Source organism: Siphateles boraxobius, unplaced genomic scaffold (genome assembly GCF_051911475.1).
Source record: "Siphateles boraxobius isolate OS27281-9 unplaced genomic scaffold, OSU_SipBor_1 6, whole genome shotgun sequence".
Classification (NCBI taxonomy): Eukaryota; Metazoa; Chordata; class Actinopteri; order Cypriniformes; family Leuciscidae; genus Siphateles; species Siphateles boraxobius.
Window position 1 is genome coordinate 31,120,001 of NW_027509186.1, and position 18,752 is coordinate 31,138,752.

Below are 18,752 nucleotides of genomic sequence, written 5' to 3' on the forward strand. Positions count from 1 at the left end.
GAGAGAGAAGGGAGAGGCGGTAAATACTGATGAGGCAATTTGTAAATGTTGCAATAAAAAAGGTGACCGCGAGAGATGGAAACACCTCTAACCTAATGTCGCATCTCCGAAACAACCACCCACTCGGTGCTGCGAGGATGCATTTTGCCCCGAGTTCATTAAATAACCGCATTCTTTATATTTGTTAAAATATTATAATGTTATTTTTTTTTACGTTGATAATGAAAACTGAACAGATGGGATGCATCGGGAGTCAGACATTGACCACTTAATTAAGTTTCATTTTGTAAAAGGCCTTTCTTTAAAGTGAATTTCGTTTTGTATAAATTGTATCCTAATTTAAATTTTTTTTTTATCAACCAATAATAAATAAGAATCAAATATAGCAGACAACATAATCATGACATGATCGTGCGCTGGCGCGCCGCGGTCACTTGCATTGAAATCTCATCATAAATTAACCGAAACTCAGTGTATGTCTCACAGACATGAAAGATATCTAAATAAAGCTTGAAATTTCATTAAACGAAACAATTCAAAATGAAAAGAAATAGGCCACTCGCTGATTATTTAATCCATGATGTGCATTTCTCTCTATGCGCGTTCTATACGGAAATGGCGATCATCAAATTAAACGAAACTATTCCAAACGAAAAGAAATCGGCTAGCCTACTCTCTGATTATTTAATCCATGATGTGCATTTCTCTCTATCGTTCACTATGGAGATGGCGATTAGTCAATTTCTTTAAACGAAACAATTCAAAAGGAAAAGAAATATAGGCAGCATACTCTCGGATTAATCCATGATGTGCATTTCTCTCTATAGGCGCGTTCACTACGGAGATATCAATCGTCAATTTCTTTAAACGAAACAATTCAAAACGAAAAGAAAAAGGCTAGCCTATACCTTCTGATTATGTAATCCATGATTTGCATTTCTCTCTATATATGCGCGTTCACTAGGAGATGGCGATCGTCAACTTAATCTTTGCAGCACTGACAGAAAAGTTGTATTAATAAAAATCAATGGACGCGTGTCACCGGATTTACAAATGCACTTCTGGCTTGTTGCTTGTTAATTTGATTTAAATTAATTAATAAAATGAATACAATTGTCATAATTAAAATAATTAAATATTATTAATTGTCCCGTTTTTGTAACCTTTTAAAGTTTGTAACCTTCTGGAGGCCTAGCTTAAACTTTATAAAAGGAAAAAAAGTCACTGTTACTGAGGAAACTGAGGTTTCCTTTGCAGTTGCTTCCATTTGAAAACCATCCCTGAGCTGTTGTTGAAGGATAGTGTCCCAATCTAATTTGTCTTGACGACAAGGCGCCGTGGCTTAGCTGGTCAAAGCGCCTGTCTTGTAAACAGGAGATCCTGGGTTCGAATCCCAGCGGTGCCTCTACTCCGTTGGCTTTGCACTTTGTGATCGTTCTTGGACCGAGGGCCTCAGAACTTTAAAGCAGGTTTCAATTGTGCAGAGGGCCTGTCTTTTCTCGGTGTGCAAATGATGAAAATCCATCACTTGGCCTTGCCATGCAAAAACGTGGGCCCTGTGGCGCAATGGATAGCGCATTGGACTTCTAAGTTGCAAATTGAGGCCATTCAAAGGTGGTACAGCATTGCAGGGTGTGCAAATGATGAAAATCCATCACTTGGCCTTGACAAAAACGTGGGCTCTGTGGCGCAATGGATAGCGCTTTGGACTTCTAGGTTGCAAAATGAGGCCATTCAAAGGTTGTGGGTTCGAGTCCCACCAGAGTCGTGACTTTCGCTGTTTTGTCAACCCCATACTGCACAGCGTTGCCCTCATGTAACATAAAGCATTTGAGGGCTCTTGTTCTCAACATGTTCATTTAAATAATGTCCTAGTAGTTAAAAGGCTTCAAAATTACTCTTTTGTTTTCTACCACATTTGTTTACGGAAACCTCTTGGCTCTTGCACACAAGGACCGGCCGTCACCACAGAGAAGTGCCAGACTTCCTTTGTCTTCCCGTAGCTTAGATGGTCTTTGCAGCTCTTGTGAATGGAGCTCCACAAACTTGTGATGGGGGTTCTGGGAGTCCTGCTGAACACAGCAGGACAACGGGCCCATTGTTCTTTAGCTACCCATTTAGCTCGGATACACTGAATATTTACATAATTTCAGAAAAATCTGAGATCATCCTGGCTGCCAATGTTTCAGAGCTTGATGGGAAATGTGCCGCCCTGCCCCACAGGGATGGTTTTGTGGCCTTTCCTCTCCTGCATTAACATGCAAAAAATGCATTTCAATCAGTTTATTATTTCAGACATTAATTAGTTAATTACTTCATTACATTAACATTAATTGATAGTTTTTGTTCATTGTTTTAGTACAAATCATAAACATAGCATGACTAGTTTAGATCAGGGTCTGAGGACTGACCAAAGTTTGACTTGCTGGCAGTGGCTGCATCAGAAAACGGGCTGATAAGTTGCTGTAAGTACTTTGCTGAAGTTAATCATCTTTCAGGTGTCAACTGTCAGTATCAGTGTTGTGCAAGTTGACGCTTCACACGAGCCCCTATATTATCAAAATTAATAAAAACAAAATGTCAAAGCTTTTTCAACTAGATCGTCTTACTCTGACTCACAATATTTGTGCATTCAAACTTGTTTCTTTTCTTGTTTTCTCCATTAAGGATGTTCCATGTAGTTGAATTTGTCACCAATAAAACCGTAGCAGTGGTGCCCCAAAGCTGGTACGAGTATGGTTGTGCATCGTGGCCAACTTATAACAGTGATGAAAGAATAAATAGGGCAGTAAAACATGGAGAGGAGCCAAAGGATGACTGGCAGATACATGATGTCAGAATCATTAAATCATCTGGTATGCCAAATCTCAAAGTTGTTTCTTGGCAAAGTGGTTTTTATAAATCCTACACCAACAAATCCACTACCACCACCGTTTTATGAAATTGGGTTATTCACGGTCTCCCCTTGAGTAAGATAAGTAAGCAAAAACATTTTTGTCACCGTGCATGCTAAGCTAGCAGGGGCGCTGCCGGACTAAGACAATGCATGCACGGAGACAAAAAAATTTTTGCGCACTTATCTAAGTAGGGAGACCGTGAATAATTCATTTCATAAAATGGTGGCATGTTCCTTTAAGACTCATGTCAAGCTCCATGTTTACCTTTCAGATACTTACATGGAGGCACGTCAAATCCTGAAGAAGGCTCTGACATATAGCACCTCGGACCTCCTAGCTGAGGATGAACAGGAACGGCTTGGGAGAAGGAGAACAACAGCGAAGTCAGTGTTTTTCCTTCATGTAACACATACAAACACTAACACCATATACTTTTAATAAAAAAAGACAGAACAGAGATCAATGCCTTGTTCAACCATTCTCTGTTTCCTTTAAATGCTGATTTGCATGTAGATAAAGATCTTTTTTTTTATTTAAACAGACATTTCTTTGGTGACACTGATATAGAGGAGGACTATCGACCCCCAAAGAGGTCCAAATCCGGGTCATCTGCTGGGACAAGTCACCAACTTGCTGCAAATAGTCCAGAGCTCTGTCAAAGTAAGGGTCAGAGAGTATTCATTTCTTAATAATTTCAAATAAGAAAAAAATGGAAATAAACCTACATATAAATGTGTTTCTATTTCTCCACCACAAAAAAAAACTCATACACAAACCACAAAATGTTCCCCACTCACTACACGGAAGAGCAAGTTTAGTGGCAGACTCTTGTCACTAGCATGCTCAACAGACAGGCTGAGGAAGTCCTTTCTTCCCCGGGCCATCCAGCTTTTAGCTTTATCTGCTCTATGCATACTGAATATGTAGTCATCTTACAGTTGTCCTCTGTGAATTAGGGCTGCACAATATATTGAGAAATTATCGTCATCGCGATAATTGAATATGCGATATCTGTATCGCAGAGAGGTGCGATAATTTACATTTATTTTATGTGGCAAGCATTTGTGTGTTGCACGCATGCATAGGTTGTTTATCCAAATTCAACCAATCAGATGGGGCCTTTCTATATTTATACCCGCCTCCCCAGTAGATGCTATTATGCTATTGGCTAGATCGGGCCCAAGGGAAACCTAGTGAGACGAGAGTGGAAAATAAAAACTAATGGCGGGAGTAGAGACAAGCGAGGAAAATGACAACAGCGAAGAACCTGTGCCTAAAAAGACCTGTACGTCTAAAATATAACAATATTTTGGCTTCAATAGAGAAGACGTGTCACAAATGCAGGTACTGTGTAAGGGGCCATTCACATATCGCATGTAAAACGCCTGTCAACACTATATGGGGAGGCTGCAGACCTGGAGCCGGCAGATATACGCCCCTGGCAGTTTTACGCCCCTGACAGTTCCCTTTCGAACGGTCACTTCGTATTGCGTAGCTATGCGCAGTGGGGAAACTCCTTTTCCTCGATTCACTGAAGCCTTTATGTAAAGCGCATTTGCAGCTGCACAGCTAGAACATGAGCGTCTGGCTCGCTCATAGGCTGCGCTGCGGCAACTGCACATCCAATGGCGCGGGCGCCAAGCCCGCCAAGGGGGCGTGACCTCAGTCTATAATAGTCCCCGAATTCGCCATTATAGCAGATTTTACTCCTTCAGCGACAAACTTCACGTCTCTGACCATTTATTGAGCCTTCGCCGTCGAACAAGCCTTCAGGCTGAGCAAGCTAGAGTTCAGCAGACTACACATCTCAACCGTGTTTCTCCTGACGGTGTCTCTCCTGTGGCTATCCAGCGATATCCTTTTCAATATCTGTTTATTATGTGTTTATATCTGTATCAGCGTTGTTCCATATTAGGAACAACGCTCGTGTTAAGCGAGGCCTACGAACACGCGAGCTGAATTTCATGCCTGGGACTCTACCACGCAGAGAATGCACTCTCTGTTGGCGGATGTGCGGCCTGCGCGTGCATGCCTATCTCCGTGCAGCGAACTCGGCTAACGTTAGCTCTCTCTCGAGACGGCGGCGGCGCCGCGTCACCCGCGCTTCCTTCTGCGGCCGTACTTCAGCCGAGGAAGAAGAAATGCCGCAGCCAACGGTATCCAGAGAGCACGGACGTTTGTGAATGCACACCGGCCACGTCCCCGCGTGCTTCACTCACTCCAGCTATGTCATCTCCGGTCCCGTTCGAACGAGATAAGGCAAATAAAGCACACGAGCACAACACATGGGTTCACGGTCCCCCTTCACTAGGCGGCCCCTCCCCTGTTGTAACACTGACTTCCCCACACGCAAATGCTTGTGCAGTCAGTCCAACATTCAATGTGTGCACAAATCACAATATATGGGTTCACGGTCCCCCTTCACTAGGCGGCCCCTCCCCTGTTGTAACACTGACTTCCCCACACGCAAATGCTTGTGCAGTCAGTCCAACATTCAATGTGTGCACAAATCACAATATATGGGTTCATGGTCCCCCTTCACTAGGCGGCCCCTCCCCTGTTGTAACACTGACTTCCCCAAACGCAAATGCTTGTACAGTCAGTCCAACACTCAATGTGTGCAAAAATCACAATATAAGGGCATCAGGTCCTCCTATGTTAGGCGGCCCGTCCCAATCAGTGTGTCAAGCCCTAGCCACACGGGTTATAGCCTGGCAAGCTATCCCCGATGTGTCGAGTTGGGTTATGTACACTATAAAGCGAGGCTACTCGCTCCAATTTGCTCGCGGACCCCCAAAGTTTCAGGCGGTTCTCGAGACTTCGGTGAGAAGCAACGTGGGTCACATGCTTCGCACCGATGTACAGAATTCATTAGCAAAAGGGGCGATAGAATTAGTCCCCCTTGTGCTAAAACATACAGGTCATTTTTCGGAATTAGAAAATAGCGGCTGTAAAAACCTGTATGTTTTAGCACAGGGGGGACTGTGCTAAAACATACAGGTTTTTACAGCCGCTATTTTCTAATTCCGAAAAATGACGGCGGCCTCAGACCCACTCTATCTGAGACATTTGAACAAAGCTCTCATGAGACGGCCGTTCAAAATGTTAGCTATCAGTTTCACAAGCACAACACATGGGTTCACGGTCCCCCTTTATCAGGCGGCCCCTCCCCCGTTGTAACACTGACTCCCCCACACGCAAATGCTTGTACAGTCAGTCCAACACTCGTGCACAAATCACAATATATGGGTTCACGGTCCCCCTTCACTAGGCGGCCCCTCCCCTGTTGTAACACTGACTTCCCCACACGCAAATGCTTGTGCAGTCAGTCCAACATTCAATGTGTGCACAAATCACAATTTATGGGTTCACGGTCCCCCTTCACTAGGCGGCCCCTCCCCCGTTGTAACACTGACTTCCCCACACGCAAATGCTTGTACAGTCAGTCCAATACTCAATGTGTGCACAAATCACAATATAAGGGTATCAGGTCCCCCTACGTTAGGCGACCAGCCCCAATCAGTGTGTCAAGCCCTAGCCACACGGGTTCTAGCCTGGCAAGCTATCCCCGATGTGTCGAGTTGGGTCATAAACACTATAAAGCAAGGTTACTTGCTCCAATTGGCTCGCAGACCCCCGAAATTTTCAGGCGGTTCTCGAGACTTCGGTGAGAAGCAGCGTGGGTCACGTGCTTCGCACCGAAGTACAAAATCTATTAGCAAAAGGGGCGATAGAATTAGTCCCCCCCCCGCGCTAAAAAATATGGGTTTTTACAGCCGCTATTTTCTGATTCCGAAAAAAGACAGCGGTCTCAGACCCGTTCTAGATTTGAGACATTTGAACAAAGCTCTCATGAGACGGCCGTTCAAATTGTTAACTATGAAACATATCCTCGCGCAAGTGCGCCCGGGGGATTGGTTTGTCACAATATATCTGAAAGATGCTTACTTTCACATTCAAATAAATCCTTGTCACAGGCCATTCTTGAGATTCGCCTTCGAGGGCCGGGCTTATCAATACACCGTTCTGCCGTTCGGTCTATCGTTGGCACCCCGTACATTCACGAAGTGTGTGGATGCAGCGCTTTCTCCTCTGAGATTTCAGGGAGTGCGCATATTAAATAATCTCGACGACTGGCTGGTGCGGGCACAGTCGAGAATCGAGCTATTAGCTCACAGGGAATTGATTCTCGGCCATCTAAAATGCCTGGGTTTCACAATCAATGTTTCAAAAGGCAAACTAACCCCCAGCCAGAGCATGATCTTTCTGGGCACAGTTTTAGACTCGAGCTATGACAGCGCGACTCACACAGAGCGCGCGCTCTCGGTACGAGCGCTTGCAGGCACTTTCAGATTGCACGAGTGCGCGCCACTGAAGAAATTTCAGAAACTGCTTGGTCTCATGGCAGCAGCATCGCCAGTACTCCGCATGGGATTACTGCGCATGCGCCCGATGCAGCATGCAGCCGTGTGACAACTCATGCATGGCAGTCAGGCAGCTTGCGCGTTATGGTGAATCACGGTTGTTTAAGAACCCTGATTCCCTGGCGGGCTCAGAACTGGCACCACGAGGAGGTGACAATGGGAACAATTTCCAGGAGGAAAGTGGTTCTTACAGATGCGTCCAACCTGGGTTGGGGAGCGCTGCACGAGGGCATGCCTGCATCCGGCCTCTGGTCGAGCATGGAGCAGAGCTTACATATCAACTGTTTGGAGATGAAAGCAGTTGGGTTGGCCCTGAAGGCATTTCTGTCGAACCTGTCAGGGAACCTGCATGCGATGGCGAGAGACCTCCTCTATATGGGCACAAACCAACCTGAGCTCTCTGAGAGCAGCGCATATCCCGGGCGTCCAGAATGTGGGCGCGGATATGCTTTCACGGGGCAACACTCCCCTCGGCGAGTGGTCCCTGAACCCACAGACGGTCAGTCTAATATGGAAGGTGTTTGGCGAGGCCGAAATCGACCTTTTCGCCTCGAGAATCAACACCCACTGCAAATTGTTTTTCTCGAAGAACAGGGACACGCTGGCCCATGTCTGGCCCAATCGTCCCCTTTATGCCTTTCCCCCCCGTCTCGATGATTCCACAAGTCATCAAACGGGTCAGAGAGGAGGGGGGGGGGGGGCAGTCCTTCTGGTGGCCCCTCTCTGGAAAAACAGACCGTGGTTCCCGGAACTGGTTCCGTTATCGGACACAATCCCATGGCCTGTCCCACTGAGGAAAGACCTCCTCACACAGGCGAACGGGACATTGTGGCATCCGAGACCCGATTTATGGGCCCTCCATGTTTGGCCCCTCAACGGGTACCCAAGGACCTTCCTGAGAAGGTTTTAAGCACTATATCTGAAGCCAGGGCCCCGTCGACTCGGCGCCTGTATGCTTCAGAAAGGTCAGGTTTTTCCAACTGGTGCTCGAAAAATCATGCTGACCCAGAGTCATGTGTGATATCTGTGGTTCGCTCATTCTTACAGGAGCTGCTGGACGCGGGTTGCGTCTTTTAGACAATCAGAACAGCTTTTTGTCTGCTTTGGTGGTAGATCCAAGGAGGATCCAGTCACTAAGCAAAGACTGTCTAGATGGATAGTGGATGCTATTTCTATGGCTTATACCACAGCTGGTCAAGTTTGCCCTATAGGTATCAAGGCCCATACAACCAGAGGTATGCCTCGTCATGGGCTTGGTCATCTGGCATTCCCATTAATGATATTTGTGATGCGGCCGGCTGGTCCTCGCCTTCCACATTTATGAGTTTCTATAATAGGGAAGTGCCTTCCCTGCAGGCGAAGGTGCTTTCGGTATGATTAAGACTCGTCGGTGGCTGGTCTTGTCATATATTACTGTGCACTATCACATTCATATATATATAAAACCCGCTGCTGGCCGGTTGTATTCATGCATAAACCCGCTGTTGCCGGTTATATTAAATATATATAAAACCCGCTTTTGGCCGGTTATATGACATATATAAAACCCGCTTTTGGCGGTTATATTCCATACATATATAAAACCCGCTTTGGCCGGTTATAATTTCATATATAAACCCACTTGACTGGTTATATGTTCATATACTAATAACCCCGACAGTGTCTGGGTTCATTGGTGTAGTATGTTGGGTTATTTCTAACTGATGTGTACTATTTTAGACCTGACGATGTCTGGTCTATTTATACATAATTATGCGGTTATGGCTTGTTCTGTATGCTCAGGGGCCTGAGTTGCAGTGGCAGCCAGTTACTCAGTGCGGCGTTTTGCATGGCGTCCCCACTGCGTATAGCTACGCAATACGAAGTGACCGTTCGAAAGGGAACTACTCGGTTACTCACGTAACCTCAGTTCCCTGAGTTAGGGAACGAGTATTGCGTAGCCAGCCGCACTATAGTAACATTGCAAGTTGTCGCTTCAGTCGTTAAACCTGCTATAATGGCGAATTCGGGGACTATTATAGACTGAGGTCACGCCCCCTTGGCGGGCTCTGACGAGTATGACGCAGAGTGATCTCATTGGTCGCACGTCAGAGGCGTCCGCGCCATTGGATGTGCAGTTGCCGCACCGCAGCCTATGAGCGAGCCAGACGCTCATGTTCTAGCTGTGCAGCTGCAAATGCGCTTTACAGAAAGGCTTCAGTAAATCGAGGAAAAGGAGTTTCCCCACTGCGTATAGCTACGCAATACTCGTTCCCTAACTCAGGGAATTGAGGTTACGTGAGTAACCGAGTAGTTTTACACCCCTTTTGTTCCTGATACGTCCAGTAAGGGGATATCTGCGAAATAACATAATTAAATCTACTCTTACACATTAATAACAGTTTTACACCCCTGGTGTTCCTGATGCGTCCAGTAGGGGGATATACTCCGAAATAACATAATTAAATCGACTCTTACACATTAAAGGTGCTCAAAGCGATGTCACGCGTTTTTTAGGCCAAAACATTTTTTGTCACATACAACAAATCTCTTCACTATCCGCTAGCTGCCTGTCCCCTGAACACACTGTAAAAAACACGGTCTCTGCAGACACCCCAGGCAGCACAAACGGCAACAAAAACAAACTGGGCTTACCCGCACCACGAAACATAACAAACTGTACCAGCAGGTTTGGGGGGTTAGTGCGCGGATGAGGAGGAGGGAGGATCTAGCTAGCCTTCGTTTTGTTTGACAATACTTTAAAAAACTCTTAACCTTCGCCAGTGCGTCGGCGCACTGAAGCGTTTTTTTTATTATTTAGTTCAAATTTACTATCAGATTTAATGTTATACCTTGACAAACTATACATCATTAAAAAGATATAAGACTCAAGATTCAGTATTTGACCACTATTGTATTCTGAGAAACTTATAGTGACAGTTATGTCTTAATTTGTGTCAGGAGTTATGAAATGAAAAAATTAGTCGATACCTTTAATATGAATTATGAGCGTCAGCTGGTCCATTCATAAAAAAAACACTCCGTGCTGTCGTCATGAAAGCGATTCACAACGTCCCTCAGAGCTTTAGCTCAAAAATGTGCAGACTTGGAGAAATATTGATATATTCTCATATATTCACATCATATTTCTATAGACAGGAATAATATTTATTGAATTTATACCCAAATGCGTCGATGTAATCATTATGATCGCTTCTCACTGAGATCTGCTCCGTTTTCAATTCATACCAATAGCCTGAGGGCGCTATATGCACAATAATAGTCCATATATGGATCATGAAGAAGACCAATAGTCATGTGACATTCCAGGACGTCACTGATACAGTGTAACAATCATAGACAGTAAAAGAAATGGACACAGCGACCCCGTTGATTTCAACGGAGAGAGTTGAAGCCAAACATGGGCACTCACTTCCTGATAGCCAAGAGTTCTGCGCAGGCTCAAACTGAGCTTGATGACGTAGATGTCACGTGAGCAACCTGACTGACAGTTGTAAATCTTCTAGTAGCTGTGCCAAGGATATGTGAAGTGTATTAACAGTAGCATTATGAGCAGAACACATGGGTATGCAGTATGAACAATATAGACAGATATGTGCAGTTTAATAACAGTAACATTTTAAGAGTTGTGTGGGTGTGTGTGGTTGACCCTGTCAAAGCAGCCCCATGGACGTGGTTATAATAATTAATTTAATATAACATATTACGCTATATAATTACAATATGACATGATAAAAGAAGTGGCTAAAATCGATTTTAAAATAGCCTACTTTAGGATTGTAATCTTTTGAGTAGCCTATCTGCAGTTCTAGTAATTTTAGTTAGTTAGTTTAGTTTATTTTGAACATGTTTATGTACAGGGTTCCCACGGGTCATGGAATTTCTGGAATGTCATGGAATTTTAAAAGGTCTATTCCAGACATTGAAAGTCAGGGAATTTTATATATTTTTTGTCCAAGTCATGGAATATCAGGGAATTTAGTTTGTTGCTTTAAATTTTAGTTTCCATTTATCAAAATGTAATTTTTCTATACCGATTCTCACCAGCAGGGGGTGCAACCGCGTGTTGTTGACGTAGACCAGAGCTACAGTTAGAGCAAGCCATTCATTCATAATAACTCACATACATGATCTATAGTATAAGATACATGTTAATATTCCTACATACATGATTAATCTGGGAAGGGTCATAGCACTTTCATATTGTTGTCCTATATTGTTAGTTTAACTATAACTTATGTCGCTTTGGATAAAAGCGTCTGCTAAAAGACTAAATGTAAAATTGGCGTGACATTCGCACATTTAGGGACCGTCTCTAAAGTAACATTGGTAGTCCTATAGGCCTAAACGTTTCTAACTTCAATAGCAAACTTAAATTTATCTGAATAAATTGCGCATTATGCCTGACACCTACATGAACACTTTACAGTTGGTTTTATGACTGCAAGTCGTTCTCTTCAAATGCTATTGAAGTTAGAAACGTGTATACCAATGTCGTTTGTAACTTTAGAGATGGTCCCTAAATGTGCGAATGTCCAATGTCAAGCCAATTTATGCCAGTATCACTGAGAAACGCCCAGCTTTAAACTTTGCGCGTTAAGTTCATATTCTGAGTCCTTCTGCTTGCCTGCGAGTTTGGTCTTTTATATCACTGTATGAGTCCATTAAGCTACGTTAAGATATATTGAGAGAACATATAACATATTGAGGGAAACCCTAGTAGCTACTGCATGCAGCACAATCCCCGCAATATAAGGTTGAGGCAACTAAACAACCAATAGATATGTCAAACTCAAATGTAACATTGGATCTGTATACATCCGAATAGGGGGAATAACATTATAATCTCGTTCACGGTAGAGATGCATGTAGGCTACACAGGAAAAGTAATCGTGAAGACACTGAATTTCACATAAAACATAATAATCATTCACAGATACACTTACATTGTTGTAAATGAGCTTTTATCGATGAATGGCTTGCTCTAACAGTTGATCTGGTCTTCGTCAACAACACGCCCTTGCACCCCCTGCTGGTGAGGTTCGACTAACAGCAGATGGAGATTATGCTCGGTAATCTACTGCTTTTCCTGCAGTTCCTGGATGTCAACGTTGTATTTACTGTCGAATTTGAACCACTTAATTTGTGGAAGTTAATTTGCAAAGCGAAATAAAATGGACCGAAAACCGCCTGTTGAATATTATAGGTTGTATTTTTAATCAGTTTGAATATTGTGGAAGTGAAATATGAAAGGTGAATATGGATTATTGAAATTTTACTAATGAAAATGTGTTTGAAATGTTTTGAATTTAAATATTCACAGCTTAAATATTCAACCATGCTAAATTTCAGTCCATAAAAATGCAAGCCCTAAAAATACAATGCATTAAAATACAAGCAGGGTTAATGCAATGCATATTTTAAGTAGTATAATAAGTAGTACAATTTATTTATTTTTGGATTTTTTTGAAAAAACAAAAGGGACAATACATATTAATGAACATTTTCACAAATGTAAATATGTCAGATTATAGCCTTAGGCTAATTTCCATCTGCAATTCAACAGGCTTTTTGTTTCAAAAACATTTGGCGTTATTTTACTTCCATATTATAGGTCATGGAAATTCATCTTTTTAGTCAGTGAAAGTCAGGGAAAAGTCAGGGAATTTGACATTTGGTTTAGAGTGGGAACCCTGTATGTATATATCCATTAGATTTAAATATTTGGCTAGTACACACACACACACACATAATACAATCAAACATAACAGATAAATAAATGCATGTAGGCTACAGCACAATCTTCCAAAATTATTAAAAATGATTCAAATATAGGCACATATGCAAATAATTTTTTCCCTTCTTTTTCGTTTCCTTCTACATCAAACAGAATAATAACCCATCCAAAAAATACTTCTTAGAGCCCAGGAACCATATAATAATGTCCCCTCGAGTCATTTTCGTATCCATTCAATATCACATGACCATATAATATTCCAATATATAAAGAATTGTGAGCTAGGTGTAAAATCATGTAGTTTTGGCTAATAAATCACGGTCACAAACACTTGAACAAAACCGTTTTTCTTTATTTCACGTTATGTACGCATTTTGTACATATGGCTTCCGAACGGGATCACATTCATCTTCAAGCGTAGATGTGTAAATAAATAAAGGAACAACGTTAACCGCGATAGACATTGAGATGTTTTTTTCTTCTTCCATTGCCTGTATAATTTCCTGATAATTAATTTCCCCATCCCCCGTAGGTGTAGTAGTAGATAAATAATTTAAAGTTCGTGGATAAATGTTACTTCATATGTATTCACTTGCCACATATCGAATTATTTCCAATTCCTCAAAAACGTTGTTTAAATATTTTGTCGCGTTGCTTTTATGGACTCTATCTATGCCATGGGCTGACTTTAGACAGTAAAAGACTGCCTGCGAGACTGTGCGAGCTTCTCCTCCTGTCTATACGTTAATGTCTCAATTGTGCGACATAAAGTCGCGTGGTTATGACGCAATTTTTAGCCTATTTTTACAAGAATGGCTTCTACGGGGCCATAACGTAAGATACAAAGTAATGGAGCCTTTTATACATTGTCGTGTTTCTTTAGAAATAAATAATGGACAAATGGAGTCTTTGGACACCTCAGATGTAAAGTTATTCGCTGTCAAAGTGACGCCAAAATGAATGGGAGTCAATGGGATGCTAACAGCAGGTGATAGCCAGCTACAATGGCGGCCCCCGGAGGCAGCTTCAACTTCCGGCTGATGGATTACCCCCTTGGTAACAATCGCTGTAACATGCAGATTAAGATGTTTTGTCAAAATAAATGCATATTTAGAGCCATAACCAGTCTGGAGAGGTGTGAATGTGTGCAGGGCAGAGATTGACACTAAATGGGGCTCGTTTGCACAACAAAATAATAGAGACAATAGACTGAATAGATGACTCAGAAGATGACTAAACATCAGTTTACATTTTACAGTTTGACTGCATTTTACAGAGTTTTAGACTTATCATTTTCAGATTTTAAATATAAAATGGCCACACATATGGCTTTAGCTGCAGTGCATTTCTAGATTGCTCCAGGGCCAACTTCAATTTTATTTTCATGAAGATGTTTCATAAAGTGGGCTTGCAGCTTAACAGGTTAAACGTCAACAAGAAGTGATGTCACCCGACATCGCTTAGAGCACCTTTAATATCCCGTCCATAGACAATTTTTTTGTTCATTTAAATATAAACGTTACAGTGTAGATCTGCACGGATTAAAATGACTGTAGCTATTCAGTTGGACTTCACTCTCTTCACTCAGCCTACAGAAGACTATGTGTTTTTGTGAATCGAAAAATTAAAAATACACACTTGGATCAACTATTATGACAAGTATGACCTACTGCAGTTATAGGCTTAATCACCGTAGGTTTTTATATGGAAGACTGATTGAAATATGTTGTTGTGAATTAATTTATAGTTACATTTAGATATGAACCAAATTTAGCCCATTAGACATACAGTACCGTGTAATCATATGGATCCCATTAGCTGTAATACTATTCTCCATCGGTCGTCATACAGCTACAAAACAGTCCTACACAGCATTTTATGAAGACAAACACAATTTATCCCTTTTCTAAAATTCCATGGGCCATTTAAAAGAAAGACAATATTGTTGTTCACAATTTTTTATTAACACCATTTATGAATGATGATGACTCACCTATGGTTTGCCCTTCTTCTTTAACTATTTTTTAAAAGGACATCCATGGTGATTTTATCGTTCGTGTGTGTGTGTGTGTGTGTGTGCAGAATTGATGTCATGTGTGTGTGGATTGCATCAATTTGCTCCTGATCTTCAAAGTACAACGACACAAGCACTTGTTGGTGGAACAATAGTGAAAAAAGTGTCAAGCCACTTTGATTTCTTTTGGCCACCAATGATAACTGTGCAGAGAAAATTGAACATGACATTAAAACCATGTCCATGTATGTCTCTGTAAGTTGTTTATTTTGTACGTCGTAAAAAAAGATGGGTGTTTATAAGTTTAGAGAGAGATTTTCATTTTCTTATAGCTAAAGCAAATACACACCTTTATGAGATGCAAGTTAAAAAGAATTTGGCAAAGACAGAGTTTGATAAAACCCACATTAAGTGCACATACCCTAAATTTTAGTCCAGACCAGTAAGCTATTTTAAGAAATGATGTTGGAAATAATCAAAATATTTGAGTGAGTGTGCAGTTCAACTCTTTACTTAGAGAGAGATTTACATACATGTATACATATATGCCTATTATAAATGTGTCTTTTGTGTGTTCACACCATAGACTGTAAAAAAAACAAGTTCATATATTTCCAATATCTACTGTAATGTTGCCCCAGAAACCATGTGGAGTATGTTTTAATGTAAGGAGTAAACAGGGTCCTACCAGAAGAGGCCATCTCACGCAAGCTAAAGACAGGCAACACAAGAAAATTTAAAAGAAAATGAATTTTAAAGTGAGTAGAGAAGACTAGGGGCAGCTAAACCTACACGTGGTTAGCTAAGTTTAAGCCAGATAGAACATAAACCTGACTGTCAAGAACTTTTTGTCTCTCGAAATAAATTATAGACCCATCCTTTGAAATAGAAATGAATTGATATCTACCTACCAAGCTAATCGTTTATAAATAATAAATGTTGCATCATTGCTAAACAACAATAACTTTAGCAGATTATTTAACACACAAATGACAGAATCTATAATTTTTTGTCAGAATTTCATTCTGACGATAAAGATCTTGATTATACGGTATTATTACTTTGTCTTCTGGTCAAGATTCATCTTCATAAAGACAGCCCCATTCAATGATCCTGATTTAAGAATATTGTCAAAACCTTTAAACTCAAAGGTTTCTAAAATAAATAATATCATTGAGTCTATTGTAAAGAACCTTTACTTTTTTGTATTGACAAAATGTAAAATTGTATTGATTTGTGTAGCCTCAATCTCTTTTGATGTCCCCCTTCTTATTTTTTGCTTTGTTTCTTTTCTCTTTCTCACTGTTGATGTCTTCTATTATTTCATTTGCAATACAAAATAAATAAATGTATTCATTTTTTTTTTAAAAAGAAGAAGAGTATTAAAGTTGCAGTAGGGAGTTTTGAGAAAATGTTGACTTAGCCTGAAAATTTGAACAAGCACAACTTACAGGTCCAACCCCCTTGCTCTCTGCTGCTCTTCAGCCCTCCCTCCACAGCTCCTCCCCCACAGCGGAGCCTGCCGTGAACGCGCAGGCTAGTAAGCAGGACCACCGATGACGGCGGATTATAAACAGTTATGGAACATTCACTAATAGGGACGAAACATCAACAATATGCTTTACATTGACTATGGCCTGCTCATACTTTGACTATAAACTTGGTCCTCAAATCATTATGTATTTTGCAATACTTGTAACTTTATAACGTTGCACTCTTTCTATAAGTTATAAATAGCTAGTAAGATAACATTAAAGGATTAGTTCACTTTTAAAAAAACTTTTGCTGATAATTTACTCACCCCCATGTCATCCAAGATGTCCATGTCTTTCTTTCTTCAGTCGAAAAGAAATGAAGGTTTTTGATGAAAACATTCCAGGCTTTTTCTCCATATAATGGACTTCAATATGACACAAACGTTTCAAGGACCAAATGACAGTTTCAGTGCAGCTTCAAAGGGCTTTAAACGATACCAGACGATGAATAAGGGTCTTATCTAGCGAAACGATCGGTCATTTCAAAAATAAATACAAAACTTTAAGTTTTATAAGCACAAATGCTCGCCTTGCTCTGTTCTGTGATGCACGTTCGTCGAACTCGTTCATCAAAATGAACAAATCTTTTTTCGAGTCATTTCGTTCGTTGAATGAGCGCGTACACGAGCGTGATTGACACTGCTAAGACATTCCTCCTGGCTCTGATTGGTTGTTTCTGACCGGGAGCGGTGTATTTCTGCAAATGGCAATAGGACCACAGGGAGGAGCCAGAGGAGCTTGATTTTTTCCACAGATTATCTGTCTCATATTCTACTGTCAGGACATAATGACAGTTTTAACAAATATTTGTTTACAAAAGTGACCTACTGGAGCTTTAACTGACATAACTCAATTCGTGTCGCTGTACAAGCCTCCCCCTACTGGGCGCATCAGGAACAACAGGGGCGTAAAACTGTCAGGGGCGTAAAACTACCAGGGGCGTATATCTGCCGGCTCCAGGTCTGCAGCCTCCATTGACGTGAAAATATAATATTGTAATAAATATGTTATATTCAACGCCTGTTGCGGCGACCAAAGCGTTTTTAGCCGGCTGAAAACGCCTAGCACTAGTTTGGTTAGCTCTGCTGGTTGATGTCTTCCACTCGCTTGTATTTGTCGCCCCGCCCAAGCTATGGTCTCGTGAATATTCATGGTAGCTCCACCCATTGGAACCAAATATTTCAGGAACCGAATACCGGCTTATTTTCCCCAGCCGACGAAGTCAAAAGATGCCCAATCTGGCAACACTGATTAATTCCAGCCAATAACTGGGCAGCCTGGGCTTAAGTCATAAGTATCAAATGCATGCTGAATTTAAAACCTCATTTTGTGCTTACTGGTGCTGTATGTGCAAATGGTTTGTGTCGCACAGCCACAGACATTCAACGTCATGCCATAAGATGGTTTGCGTGGTGCGGCGAGGAGGCGCCTGACCAACCGGTCTAACCCTGGTCTAACCATGCTGAGGCCGATGATTTAGGCTACTTATGTTTATGTGTTCTTTTGTTAAATAAAATGTTTTATTTCTTTCAAATTGTTTCAGTTTTCATTTAAATAGTCTGTCGCAGGCTACACGTTGTTTTCCAATTCAGAGACCATGCGCCCTTTACAAGTTCCATTGGCCTGTAGCCTATTTATAATAAGAGATCTCCTCGCACTACTTACAACTTGCTAGCACTTAGAACTGGCACTCGACTGTTTAAAAACAGAACTCACTGATGCACTTATTCTTATTGTACTCTACTTTTTAAAAAAATATATAATTGTTGAAAGAATTGCCTTAAAAAGCAGGGGTGTAAGGGCTAGAGATTAGAGAAACTCGTTCGGATCTTTACCACATATTAACTTTTAGTTCGTCAAAATCCTGCGCTCTTTCCTACTTACTAAATCCTTCTCTATGATTTCGCAGCTTCCATGTGTTTTTTCCCCGGGGTTTAGACATCATAAATTATTTAATAATGTTCAGTAATACATAAATAGTTTTATTCTCATATATTTATATTTTGATTTTTTTTTATTCTTATAATTGTAGTATTATGTTTCATGTTGTATTTGTATTTATATATGTCCACTGGAAGCCTCAGTACCAAAACAAATTCCTTGTGTGTGCAAGCACACTTGGCAATAAAGCTCTTTCTGATTCTG

At 41.4% G+C, this 18,752-nt stretch overlaps 1 protein-coding gene, 1 long non-coding RNA gene and 2 other non-coding genes across 4 annotated transcripts in view; all 4 read left to right on the forward strand.

Moving 5' to 3' along the window:
• Positions 1 to 18,752, forward strand: part of coq8b (coenzyme Q8B) — a 148,927-nt gene that overhangs the window by 69,868 nt on the left and 60,307 nt on the right. The window lies entirely within an intron of this gene.
• trnat-ugu (transfer RNA threonine (anticodon UGU)) lies at positions 1,332 to 1,405 on the forward strand. The gene has a single exon. It is a non-coding gene; the product is annotated as a tRNA-Thr (tRNA).
• On the forward strand, positions 1,679 to 1,768 carry trnar-ucu (transfer RNA arginine (anticodon UCU)). Its single transcript is given in 2 exon segments — positions 1,679 to 1,715; positions 1,733 to 1,768. It is a non-coding gene; the product is annotated as a tRNA-Arg (tRNA).
• LOC143715671 (uncharacterized) lies at positions 2,146 to 3,820 on the forward strand. The gene is made up of 4 exons (XR_013195855.1): positions 2,146 to 2,465; positions 2,668 to 2,855; positions 3,169 to 3,280; positions 3,439 to 3,820. It is a non-coding gene; the product is annotated as an uncharacterized LOC143715671 (long non-coding RNA).